The sequence below is a fragment of the Vicugna pacos genome, chromosome 26 (assembly GCF_048564905.1).
Source record: "Vicugna pacos chromosome 26, VicPac4, whole genome shotgun sequence".
In the NCBI taxonomy this organism is placed as follows: Eukaryota; Metazoa; Chordata; class Mammalia; order Artiodactyla; family Camelidae; genus Vicugna; species Vicugna pacos.
Window position 1 is genome coordinate 349,030 of NC_133012.1, and position 12,974 is coordinate 362,003.

The following is a 12,974-nucleotide window of genomic DNA, read 5'->3' on the forward strand; positions in this document are numbered from 1 at the left end:
AATAAGTGAAAGATTTCAGTCTTGGGTACATTGAAATTACAGCTGCCTATTTCTATCTGTGTTCCTTTTCTTTAAGGAAAAGAGTATCTTAAAATCATTCGTATACTGATTTTTAGGAGCTAAAAATCAAATAAAATCCAGAGAAATGCATTCCGCATACAACCACGACAAAGCCGCCGTCAGCACACGCAGACACCGTGGTCGTGTGAGACTGGAAAGAAGAACATTTGAAACATGTTTGTTAACACTGTAATTCCTGATAATCTTTTGTCTTCAAACCACAGTGTGGTTATTTCTTCAACACTAAATTCACTTCAGATTTCTGGAAAGGCCACTTTTAGTAAGAACTGAGATGTCAAATCCCGGGGCCGTGGTGATCTTAGATGTTGTTGTGACATCAATTTTTGCTTGGAAAATATCTGAAATCTGAGATTGTTCAGGGTAACAGTGGCTCTGTATGGCTGAGGAAAATAAAAATCCCCTGGTAACTTTTTTTATGTCCTGGTGTTCAAATTGTGTCACTTTACAGTAGCCTAGTGTTTATTTAGAAATAAACTCAACATTGGAGTCAAAGAAATAAAAATCACCCAGAAACTGCTTTTTCCCAAAGTTACAAAAGAATAGTTGTGTGAGAATCAAAACTGGGCTGAACCGGCCAATAACCCACATCCCGGGGATGATCAGGGTGTTCTGTGCACAAATGCACGTCTCTGTGGTGAGGGGAGGGTCCCCCAGGTGCGTCCAGAAGGCATCGTCCTCCAGCTGAAGCCACGGAGCAGGAAGAGGGTCCAGTGCAGGGACAGGCCCCGGCCGACTCCGCTCTGGCTGCGCTCACTCAATAAGCCAAACACGCCTGTGCGTTTCAGCTGCTCCAAACCAGTGACCGCCCCTGCAGACAGTCTGGAATCCATAAATGATCTAGCTCCTGAAATGAACTAATATAGCTCTCACATGTTACTGAAATTTCAAGGAACACCTGTATGACAGGTTCTTCATGAATAAACTATGATATTTTAACAACCTTATAACTGATGATAGTAAAAATGATATTTAAGTGCCAGAGTGTAAAATTACTTCATAGAAAAATTCTTAATTGTTTACTCTCTTTAAATATGATGTCTCAATGACTTTAAATATCAATGTTAGTGACATAAAGACATTTTCTAAAATTCTACACAAACTATGGTTTTTCTACCTGAATCTTCCACACCATCTTCCACGTTGTCCGAGTATTTATTTCCGGTGCGCTACACCACTGGACTTGGCTCAGCCTCCCACCATGGAAACTGAAGGATTCATGCACAACAATCACACCTCAAAAATTTACAGTAAAAGCCAGAAAAGTGCCACACGGCGTGACAGGTGCTTGCTTGAGACCAGACTTCCCCCCTCCGCCCACGCGCCGGGAGGCGGGGCTCCTCTGCCTCCCTTCCACGCCACAGGGCCAGGTGCCTGGTGACCAGGGACCCGGCCGCTTAGAGCGCTGAAGGGTTCTCACTAGCACTGGAAGCTGTTCCTCTGCCCTGCCTCCTCTTTCCCGTGGAGACTCCCACAGAGGCTCAGCCTGAGCGCCTCCACTCCACCCCTCCACTTCTGCCTCGTCCTGAGACCTGGCCCCCGCCACCCACCCTGCATGCTCCCCATTGACTCCAGAGAACCCAAGAGTAGTGCTGACCTTCTTTTTGGTGACATCAGCCAGTGTCAGTAACCTTCACACATTAAGACACCTGAACAGAACACTCTCAAGATGTGGTCCTTTACATTCAGCTGCTCTACCTGACTTCATGCTTCACAGCTTGTCCATCTTGTACTGCTTATGGGTAATCTTTCTTTTTACTGCTGACTAATACTCCATCCTACAGAAATAGTGCACTTTGCTTATCCACTCATCCACTGATGAACGTTTGGGTGGTTTCCATTTTATTTGGCATTTCTCGGATGGCTAATGATGCTGATCACCTTTTCATGTGCTTTTAAATTTATGTTTTATTCTTTTTTGGGGAGGGAGGTAATTAGGTTTATTTATTTAATAGAGGCACTGGGGATTGAACCTAGGGCCTCATGCCTCCTAGGCATTCGCTCTAACCCTGGGCTAAACTGTCTCCATTCTTTTCATGTGTTATTGTCCATTGTACATCTTCTTTGGAGAAATAGCTTCTCAAACATTTTGTCCATTTTAAAAAAATACATTTTTAATTATTGAATTGTGAGAGGTCTTTATATACTCTGGATTGATAATCCTTTATCAAAAATACGATTTGCAAATATTTTCTCCCATTCTGTGGGTTCTCCTGTCACTTTCTTCATGGTGTCTTTCAAAGCAAAAAAATGTTAATTTTGAAGAAACCCAATGTATCTATTTTTTGGTCATGTATACTTTTAATGTCATATACAAGAAAATATTTTCTAACTCAAGGCCATAAAAATTTATTCATATGCTTCAAGCATTTTGTTATTTTGTAGGGGAGGATGTAGCTCGGGGAAGAGCTTGTGCTTAGCATGTACAAGATTCTGGTTTCAATCTCAGTGCCTCCATTAAAAAATTTAAGAAAGAGATTAGTATTTTTAGCTCTTACCTTTGGGTCTGTGATTCATTGTGGGTTACACTTTATCTTTGGTGTGAGTTGGAATCCAACTTCATGCCTTGGCATATGGATATTCAGCTTTTTCAGCATTATTTGTTCTTTCTCCCACTGGATATTTCTTACCCACTATCCCCCTTGAAAGACAATTTACCATAAATGTGAGGGGTTATTTCTAGTCTACAAATTTTATTCCATTGATCTACATGTACCACTTGTGAGTGTTATGCTAGAGCCACAGTGTCTTAATTACAGTAACTTTGGAGTCAGTTTTGAAACCAGCAAGTGTGAGTCTTTTAAATGTATCATTTTTCAATATTGTCCTGGTCTTTCAGAGCACTAGTGTGTATGAATTTTAGAATCCATTTGTCAATTAGTGACAAAAAGGTACCTGGATTTTGAAAGGGATTGCACTGCCTGTGGATTCCTTTGGAGAAATAGCACCATTTTAGAAAACCTTTAATCTCCTGATACATGACAGGGCTGCCTTTCCATTTATTTAGGTCTTCTTTAATTTCTCTTAGCAATATTTTACATATTTACATACATATAATTACATATTTAAATATATAAATTCTCATTCATTTGTAAATTTATTCCAAGATATTTATACTTTCTGATGCTATTATAAATTCAATTGTTTTCTTAATTACACTTTTATATATTCATTTCTAAAGCATAAAAATGCAATTGATCTTTGGATATTGATCCTGTATCTGGCAAACTTGCTGCATTCATGTGTTAGCTACAATAACTGTCTGTATTTATTCTGAATGATTTTCTATATGCAAAATCATGCCCTATACAAAGAGATAATTTTACTTCTTCTTGTTTAAAATTGGTATATTTTATTTCCTTTTCTTGCCTAATTTTCCTGGCTGGACCTTCTAGCACAGTGTTGGACAGAAGTGGTGAGAGCAGGCACCCTTGTCTTGTACCTGATCTGACAGGAAGCACTTTGTCTTCCCTCACTGAGCCTGCTGTGAGCTGTGGGATTTTGTAAATGTCCTTTAACAGGTTGATGACATTTCCTTCTATTTTGAGCTTGTTCATGGTTTTTATCATAGTGTGGGGTTTTGTTGAGGAATTTTTCTGCATCTATTAACATGCTCAGTCCTAGCTCTGCATGACTGTACAGTTGGCTTTCGTGTTTACATGTCATTGGTTATGTGTCCCTTTTGTCTTTTAGAGCCCACTGAAGAATATCCTCACTTGAAGGTAAAATCTTTTATACTTTTATCTTCAATTTTTTAGTGGGGGTACTGGGAATTGAACCCAGGACCTCTTGTGTGCTAAGCAGGCACTCTACCACTGAGGTGTACCTTCCCCCCTTGAATTATTACTATAGATTATATCAAATGTACATTATTTATTAATCTGTTTCAAAACCCATTCAGCCTACAGTTGCAGTGAGATTCTGTTCTTAATAAAACAGGAGGAATGAAGGATTTACAGACATCCAGATCAGGTAAATTTTGCAATACAAATTTAACCCTGAAAAGAAGTACACTAAAATATTTTAAATGCTCACAGTCTTCTCATTTCTAATTCCTTTTTGTTTGCAAATTTAATTGAAAGATTTGACATGAATAAGACATATTATTGTTACTATCCATGTTTGGGAAAAGATACTCATAAGCATAGGAAAAAGATTTTTAAAATGTAAGATTTAGCTCAGAAGTTTCCATTTATGTTGGGATACACTAAAGTTCTCAGTTTGGAATCCCTATACTTCTTACGGATTCTGAGAGATTAATTATTAGACGCTAAGTTTTTTTTTTTCCAGTGTTTTAAAATGCTTAATTGAATTCTGACCTTTATGTAGAGCAAAGCTTCACTTGCTAACATGTCAATTGTATTTAAACTTTAATTATTTCATTTTAGTGTTGTTACACTGATGATTTTCTTTTTTTATTTAATGGAGGCACTGGGGATTGAACCCAGGGCCTTGTGCATGCTAAGCACGTGATTTACCACTGAGCTGTACCCTCCCCTCTAAAGGAGTTTTTCTGAAATAAATGTTTTACTCATATACAGAGAACAAAATACATTTGTTTAATTTTTCCCTGTAGAATTTTCACAAAACATTACAACAGAACTACTTTCTTCATTTTATGTATTTAAGATTCTGTGATAAAAAAAATTATTAGCATAGAACAGACCTTAACATTTTAGTTTTATAAAATGCAAGAATGGAAAGCTCATTTTAAGGAAAAATCCATTAAAGTAAAAAAAAAAAAAACTGACTAAACTTTTATAAAGGGCAATTTTTCTAAGAATTGCAAAGTAATGCATTTAGTATACAATATGACTTGAATTGTTTAAGCAATAAAATCTGAAATTATATGTATTTAATAGGCCTATATTTATTGTATTTTTCATTAAATGAATCTAAATAGCATTACATATATATGTTCTCTATTACCTACAACCAAAATAAGTAGGGATTTAGTTTATTTTATTCACATGATTTTGTTTTCTATTTAAGCAATCCCCAAGTTGGATCAAGTCTCTAAAAGTATTATTTAAAAGTCACATTTTATAAGCTAGTTCTCTTTCCCATGATACTGTCTCTTGTTTAATTTAAACATTAAAAATATGATTTGACTTGTTTCAGGTGCAGCAGGGGTTGGAAAAAATGTAACTAGAGAACTAGAAGAAGGTATGTTGCCAAAATGTATGAATTACATTTAGACATTGATTTCTGAAATAAACTGTAAATGGTAAATAGCATCTCTTTCTATTGTTTGAATAGCAGACACTATGTTACATATTTTTCTTATCCATATCTAATAAAACATATACTTACTCCTCATTTATTCATAATGATCCATAGCTTTAAATAAATCTCAAGAAGCCTGTGCTCTCTATTTCTGGGTGTATCCTCCCTCTCCTCTTGCTGTCCCTGTGGGACTGTCACCCTGCACACTGACACTGTTCTCAGAAGACCTGCAGGTCATCAGCTTCTCAAGTTTCTGGTAGTGACTGAGGCCAAAAACCCAGACTCAAGCAATAACAGTCCATGTAGCTGCCACTGGTGGGTGGCAATTAAATTTCCTGTCATTGGTTAATCTTTTGCCCTCAGGAAAAATTCCAAATTCCTTAGCTTGGAATAAAAAAACACATCAATTTATTTCTTGCCAAAGTATTCAGATGTATCTCTTTATTCCCCTGCTCTGCCGCTTTGCTCCAGTGTCTGGCCCAGCTAGACTGCTTCCAGTTCCACATGTGCCCTCCCTGCCTCTTTCTTGTCTTTGTGTTTGCTTCTTCCCTCTCCCTCTCACACTTTGTCCTCCTCCTTCAGGTATCTGCTTACATATCACTGCCACCAAAAGGGGGCAGTATTGGCACAAAGTTGGATGTCCCTTCTAAGTGTTCCAGTTGTGCCCCTTTTATACCTGCCGTGGTGTTTATGACTCTGTATGGAAGCTGCCTGTTTTTCCAGTTTATGGTACGTGATTCTTCAGGGTGGACTGTCTCGTCTTCATCTTGCAGTTCCAGTGCTTCTCACAGTGTCTTAGCACATGGTTTTTGAGCCAATGAATAAAGAATGAGAAAACCAGCAGCTCTGATGCTTAGCCACATGAGCAGGTAATTCAACGTGCAGCCCTGGGCAGGTTGTAGAATCGTCATCTTGCATTTGGTATTGTAGTCGTATATAGATACTTTTCATTCTTCTTAACACTTAGAAAGGTCTCAGCTTTTTAAAAAACCAACTTATATTTAGTTACCTATGAATTATTTTAGATAAATAATCTTAATTCTTTTTCTTTCCAGCTGCTGCTGAACTTGAATCTGGGTCCTGTAGACCTTCCCCTCTAGGACCCACAGCAGCGCACGGGGAAGCCTCTCTGGGTGGCTTTTTGTGGGGCCTGGAGGCTCCCTCTCTCAGCTCTGGGTGCCTCTGTTGTGAACCCTTCCTAGTTGTCTGGCCGCTGGAAACCCACTCCGCCTGTTGTACCCTGAAGATGGGTTCTGTTTGTAACTCACTTCTACTCCTTGGAAAACAATTCCATGAAAACTCAATTGGTTTTTCCCAGCTGTGGACAGGGATAAGGAATAGCATATTATTATTTTATAAAATATATAAATAATAAAAGAAGTCATAAAACAGCCCTGGGAGCTGCAGAGTCAATAATGCCTCCTGGCTTAAGGCAGAAGTGACGGCTCGGTGTTCCATGGCTGCGGGGCGTGCTGAGCTGCTTACTCCTTTCCTCCATTTCACTTTTTTCTTTTTTTACTGAGAAAGAAATATGCATATGGTAAAAAATTTCAGAGCACAAAAATACACAAAGGAAAGGTTTCCCTCATTCTCTGTTGTCTCAGCCGTCCCTGGATATGACACTGTTTACAGTCCTTTGTGTGTTTTTCCAAATACGCTGTGCACATTCCAACCTATACATGTAAATTCCTTTAACATTTTACTTATTTTTAACCTAAAGGAATTTAAAACCTTAAGTGGCTTCTGCCCTGTGATAGAAAAGAACAAATCTGATTCTACAATAGATCTGTTCCTTTGACTTTAACCCTGTGCCCTGTTTCCTAGGCTTAGACTTGCCGGTTCTTCACCTTTTGTAAAACAATGTTGCCAATAGCCTGAAATATACAGAAAAGCCTGTTCTCAAGGCTCTGACCTTTAAAGATATTAGCACTTTCACATGCATAAAGATAACAAGTTGAGGAAGAGAAAATAACTTTTGTTTTGTTGGTTTTACAGGGGAACCATGATCTGACTCATATGGACAGCTACAAGAAAGGATTCCAAGAACAAAGAATTCCTACAGCAAGAAATTTGCAACAAGTGACCACACCCCCTCCCCGTTTCAGTATAAAAAGAGCTTGAATTCTGACTTGGGAAAGATGGTTCTCCAGGACATCAGTCTGCCATCTTCTCAGTCTGCTGGCTTCCTGAATAAAGTCTCTATTCCTTTTTGATTAATTCATTGTAGTTTTGTTCATCTTTCTCCAGTGATTCTTTCCTTTGTAATATGGAGGAAGATTCTTTTGAAAAGTCAGCATTATTTACATCAATTTCATTAGCTTGTCATAATTTGTGCTTGTGTATTAGAACAGGTAAACAACATAAAGAATAAAATAATTTCGATTTTACTTTAATAAAGGAAAATTAAAAGAAAAATTCCTTGGGGTGTAAATAAATTTAGTGTCAATTTCAATTTAATACTGATTCTTTACAGCTCAAAAAACAGTCAGAAAAAAATACAATTGCTCTCTCCTTATCTTAAGCAACTTTGTCTAAATGTTGAAAGTGATAATGATTCCTGATTCACCTTTTTTCCCATGTTGAGATAGTGCTAGACCCTTTATGTTTTGTTCTCTCACTTAATCTTCACAACTTATTCATACCATTTTGAATATGAGGAAACTGAGAATCAGGAAAACAAGGTAACTTACTCAGCATCACCAGGCCTGGAAGTGGAGGGGCTGGGATGTATCAAGGTCTATCTGATGTCAGAGTTCATACATCATATGCATCTGCTATTAGTTACAGATCTTTGTGTGTAAATTGTTTTGTTTGATCTAAGATAGCTTTTTTGGGGGGTAGTGATTTAGAGTCCTCAGGCTGCCCAGAAGGAGGCTCAAATTAAAGTACTTGAAGGTCGGCTTTAACAAACTGAAGTAACCAGTCTGCACAAAGCCAGCTCTTATTCCACATGTCAAAAGAGAAAGCAGAATTAAATCCTGAGCTAGATGCTCTACCCGGCCATGCTTTACAAGGTAATTTGGATGATGCTTTAGTTAAATAAATTGCATGGTAACTTTGCCCTTTGAGTTTGCTATACTGTTCCCTTGTTTCCTGTAGCCTGACTGAATAGCTGCTGTATTTACTTATGCTTTTAATAATCATCCCTTTAATTTGCATGCATAAATTTGGGGGGATGTAATTATTGTCATTGTAAGAAATGAATAGCAACTTAAAAGGGCTTATTTAACATTATTAAGCAAGTAGTTTTTATGAATAAAAAAATCAACCATGTTTCTGAATTGGTCATTTAAATTATTTAAAGCATTAACCAGCTTCATTACTTTACTCTGCATATCTAACAGACTTAAAAATAAATTTAAAAGCGTTTGCTGTGGCATCTCTTCACATACCTTACAAATGGTGCATAATCTTGTCTTACATGGGGGTTTTTAACATTGGATCTGTTTTGGTCGGAGTGTTGCTTTTTGTTTCCCTTTTGCTGTTACACAGATCTAGATGGGGCACCTTTAGGTAAGTAGGTTTAGCTTTCTGTGTACATACAGCTGAATGAATTACCAATTGTTCACATACACTAATTGTGGTTCACCTTATTTTAAACATTTTTATTGGCAGCCAGCTGGTTTCTGCATGATCACTTTTTGAAATGTACCTGTGACCACAAACATACTAAGTCTTTTGTCTTTCTCACACATTTCTTGATTTTTAAACACTTAGATATTTAAATAAGTATGTTTAGTTAATTTTCTGTTTCATTATTTGAACTCCAGTTTCAGCTCTAGTTTCATAAGCCCTTCATTTTTTCTTATAGAAAAAAAGGGAACATATATTCCTTTTTAATTTTTAAATATATCTGTTAACTCGTATCTGTTGTTTTACCCTTATAAACAACTTTGTTATTTATCTTTGGCAGGTATTTGTCTTTGGCATATATTTGCTAGATTTTTAGCTGCTCTTAAGTTTTATAAAATTAAGCACATATATTATAAATTTAAAAAAAACTATCCAAAGGATTTTATAGGAATAGATTGAAACAATATTTATAATCATAAAATGGTATTTTCAGGTTGGAAAGAGCTTTAGATTTCATTGAATATTGAGATTTCAGGGTTTTTTTTTCTCTTTGCACAGCAATATTCACATGAACCACACCCACCCTGAGTAATATCTATGCTCCTCCTGGTGATTTATACACGTGGAGGACCAAGCGTATCAGGGTAATTTTATTACTTGTGATTTTTTCTGAATGATTATTCTGGAGCAGTTTGTATTAAAATTATTTCAAAATCTGATTTTAATTTTTTTACTCTAATCACACAACTGTCAAGATTTTTCTAAATACTTATACTTGAAGGAGAGGAATGTAACTGAAAGATTAAATGTAATTACCTTTCTAGGTCATTAAACATAATCTATGAATCAATTTAAATAAATTTATGTTAAATAAGGTGTTACACAAATAAAATATATGAACTACTTGATCTTTTTTTACATGTTTACACTGTGTGTTAATCTCAAAATAGTATTTCCTTGAGATCAATTCTGTAATATAGATATGGACAGAAAAATCTCAAAATATTATTTCTTTGAGATCAGTCCCATAATGTAGACATGGACAGGCTACTCCTTTGAACCCGGTCAAGCTGTGACAAGGACGGGTGGAGAGTGGAACCGTGCTATACTAAGGAACCATGTTAGACTGCCCACGTTCCTGGATTATAACTGGAATTTTTACCATTCTGAATGTTATCAAACACATTTCTGCTCCTCTTCCTCCTTGTTCTTGTTCTGCTCCCACCTTCCTCCTCCACCTTCTCTTTATTCTTCTTCATCTTCATGGCTCCATTATCCCTTTTAACTTGGAAGAAAAATGCAGTGCCTCCTTTGATGACCTTTTGTGCAGAAAAATATTAAACTGCTATTTGATGACTGCTGTTACTTTTCACAACTTTCCAACATCTGTAGCTTAAAGAAGAGTCAGAAGCAGACAGGGAAAACGCATTTTGTTCATATGACCTGTGACTCATGCCAGAAATTTTCTGAGGACTGAGGCCATGATCCAACCCACAGGTTGCTGAAAGAAAGAATGGAAGGAGAAAAGCACGGACGTTAAATCCATGGAAGCTACACAGTCACGTATGCATTGCTTTGAAATGTACTTATTTAGTTCCAATTTATCTCAAGTATTGGAATGGGTGCTGAAATTTGAATATAAATAAGATAAAAAATCCTGCACTAAAGACTTGATGCCTTGCTAAGGGCGACGGACTGAGGCTGGAAGCCCCATAAAAAGACTCGCAGGACCCCTAGGCAGGGCCACCGCTCTCCTCTTAGCACTGTCTGGTTCCCTGTCCCAGAGGCTCTATCTCACTCTTGCTTCTAAAGCGGCTAACTTACATCTAGAATTCTATTGGTTCCCTGAGCTCACTTCTGATTGGTTATTTCCTTTGCTCCTGATTGGTTATTACTCTCACTTCTGATTGGCCCACTTCCCTAACTTCTGATTGGTCCATTTGTAGTACTTCATTTTGCATAGAGCTCACTCCAGTTTGGTCTATTTCTACAAAGCTTGTTCCTGGTTGGTCAACTTCTATTGTACTTTATTTGCATATGATGTTGCAAAGTGTAAATCTGGCAGCCTATAAAAGGCCTGTGTAAACCTACAGACCGGGTCCAGAGATTGAAGTGTTAACTCCTCTGGGCCCACTGGCATAATAAACCTGAGTTCTCTAACTCTCTGAGTGCTGCTTGGTCTCTCGCCTGGATCCAGGTTGCTGTCACAACTGAGCTGTAACACCAAGCTGTAACACATTTTTCCACAACAGGACCATGAACAGATTGTGATACATTGCAGTGAGGGCAGAGGCTGAAATTTGTACAGGGAATTATGGGGGTACAAAGTGGGGTTACCCAGCAAGAATGGAGGAGCTGGTGAAGGCTTTCTGGAGGGGGTAAAATCTGAGCTAAAACATAAAGGAAGAATTAGGAAAGAGACAAGGTTGAAGGGGGTGCAGTAAAGAGTTGCTCTGTGCAGTGAGTAAGTTAAAGCATGGGCATTTAGCCACAGTATTATAGGTGAGAGCCCTTCAAGCAGGTTGGTGCCTGGGAGCAACAAGGCTATGGTATAGGGTGATGGAACATGAGGCTGGAGGGGGAGCCGGGCCAGTACCTCGTGACTAATAGGTTTGTGTTGTAGTCTTTGAAGAACATTTTTATTTCCCCTTCTTTTTCCCCTTTTTTAAATGCTCCTAAAATATTTCCCTGTCTTTGGAGATTTGCTAGAAGAGTCACAGGGTTCAGCAGATAGTTATATTCATTGCAAAGGTTCATGAGAGCAATGTAGGAAGGATCTACAACAGGACAATATGGGGAAAAGATGCAGATAAGAGTTGGGGGAATCCATGTCCAGGCTTCCTTATGCACTCTCCCTCCCATGAGAGGTCATACAGTGTGCACGCTTCCCCCAGAACAAAATGCCGCAATGAATGTGAATTGTTTGTGCCCATTGTTCATTAGCTTACATCCAACCGAAATATTCATTTGCATTACCTACCTGACTACTGTAATATTTTAATACATTTATCTTGTTGCATCAGATAACTACCAGAAGAGAAATAATTTTGGAGTTTATTACTAAGTGAAGAGCACCAGAAACAGTAATATGGAAACCAAACTGAGTAATGCTTTAACTTCAAAAACTTTAAAAATAATGGGATATTTAAGGAAGGAAAATGAATTATTTTAATTCATTTGTTTTAATTTTGAATATTGTCATTCTGTGTTTTCCATAGGCATATACATTTTTCCATGTATTCATACTGAGAGAGGACATACAGTTTTCTATAATAAGTTCCCTTTTCATCTTGTGGTTAATTATCTGCACATAGCTTACTGTCTTCAGATCTTACGAAGCTGTGTGATGAAGTGAAACCTAAAAACTAGGTAAGGAGAATTGAAAATACCAAGTGAACATTCTTACTGCTGTTCTTTGTGATTCCTGTTGAACACAGAGGGCGCAGGCTCGGCTCTTCACAGGCTTGCAGGTAGGCATGCTTTCACCAGAGGTCTCACGTGTGGGAAAGTTAGTGCTTTATCGGATTCCCCTTAGAAAAAAGCTATGTTGAGCAATTTCTCCTTTATAGGGCTTGTGATTTACTCTATTCTTGCACTTTCCCACCAGATAAGATATGATTATGGAGAGCAGTCCTTCAAAGTAGTTTAGATTGATAGGAGATTTTTGAAATTTTAACTTTCTAATATGTCCTTATGTGTTCCCTATTTATTTTGTTTAATTGTATCCAGAAGTGGTTTGAATAGGCCAACTCTTAATCATCATTTTGTTTTAAAAACTGAAGCTATAATGGATACTTGTGAAGTTTAAAAAATGAGTAATATACTGTTAAATGTATAAGACACACATGATATATTTCAGATTGAGTGTTGGCAGCTACTAGGTGAATTATAACCACCTTAAGATTTTTTTGGATTTTTGCAGTGTTTAGTAAAGACCTGAAAGAACAATACTGTGTTACTGGACAGGATGGATTTGAGGCCCACAGTGGTCAGCCAGGTAATGCAAGTGAATATTTCGGTTGGATGTAAGACAATTAGCAGGGGGATCAGTGTGATTACCTGAAGAGGACATGCCCCATCTAAAACAAGTGCCACCA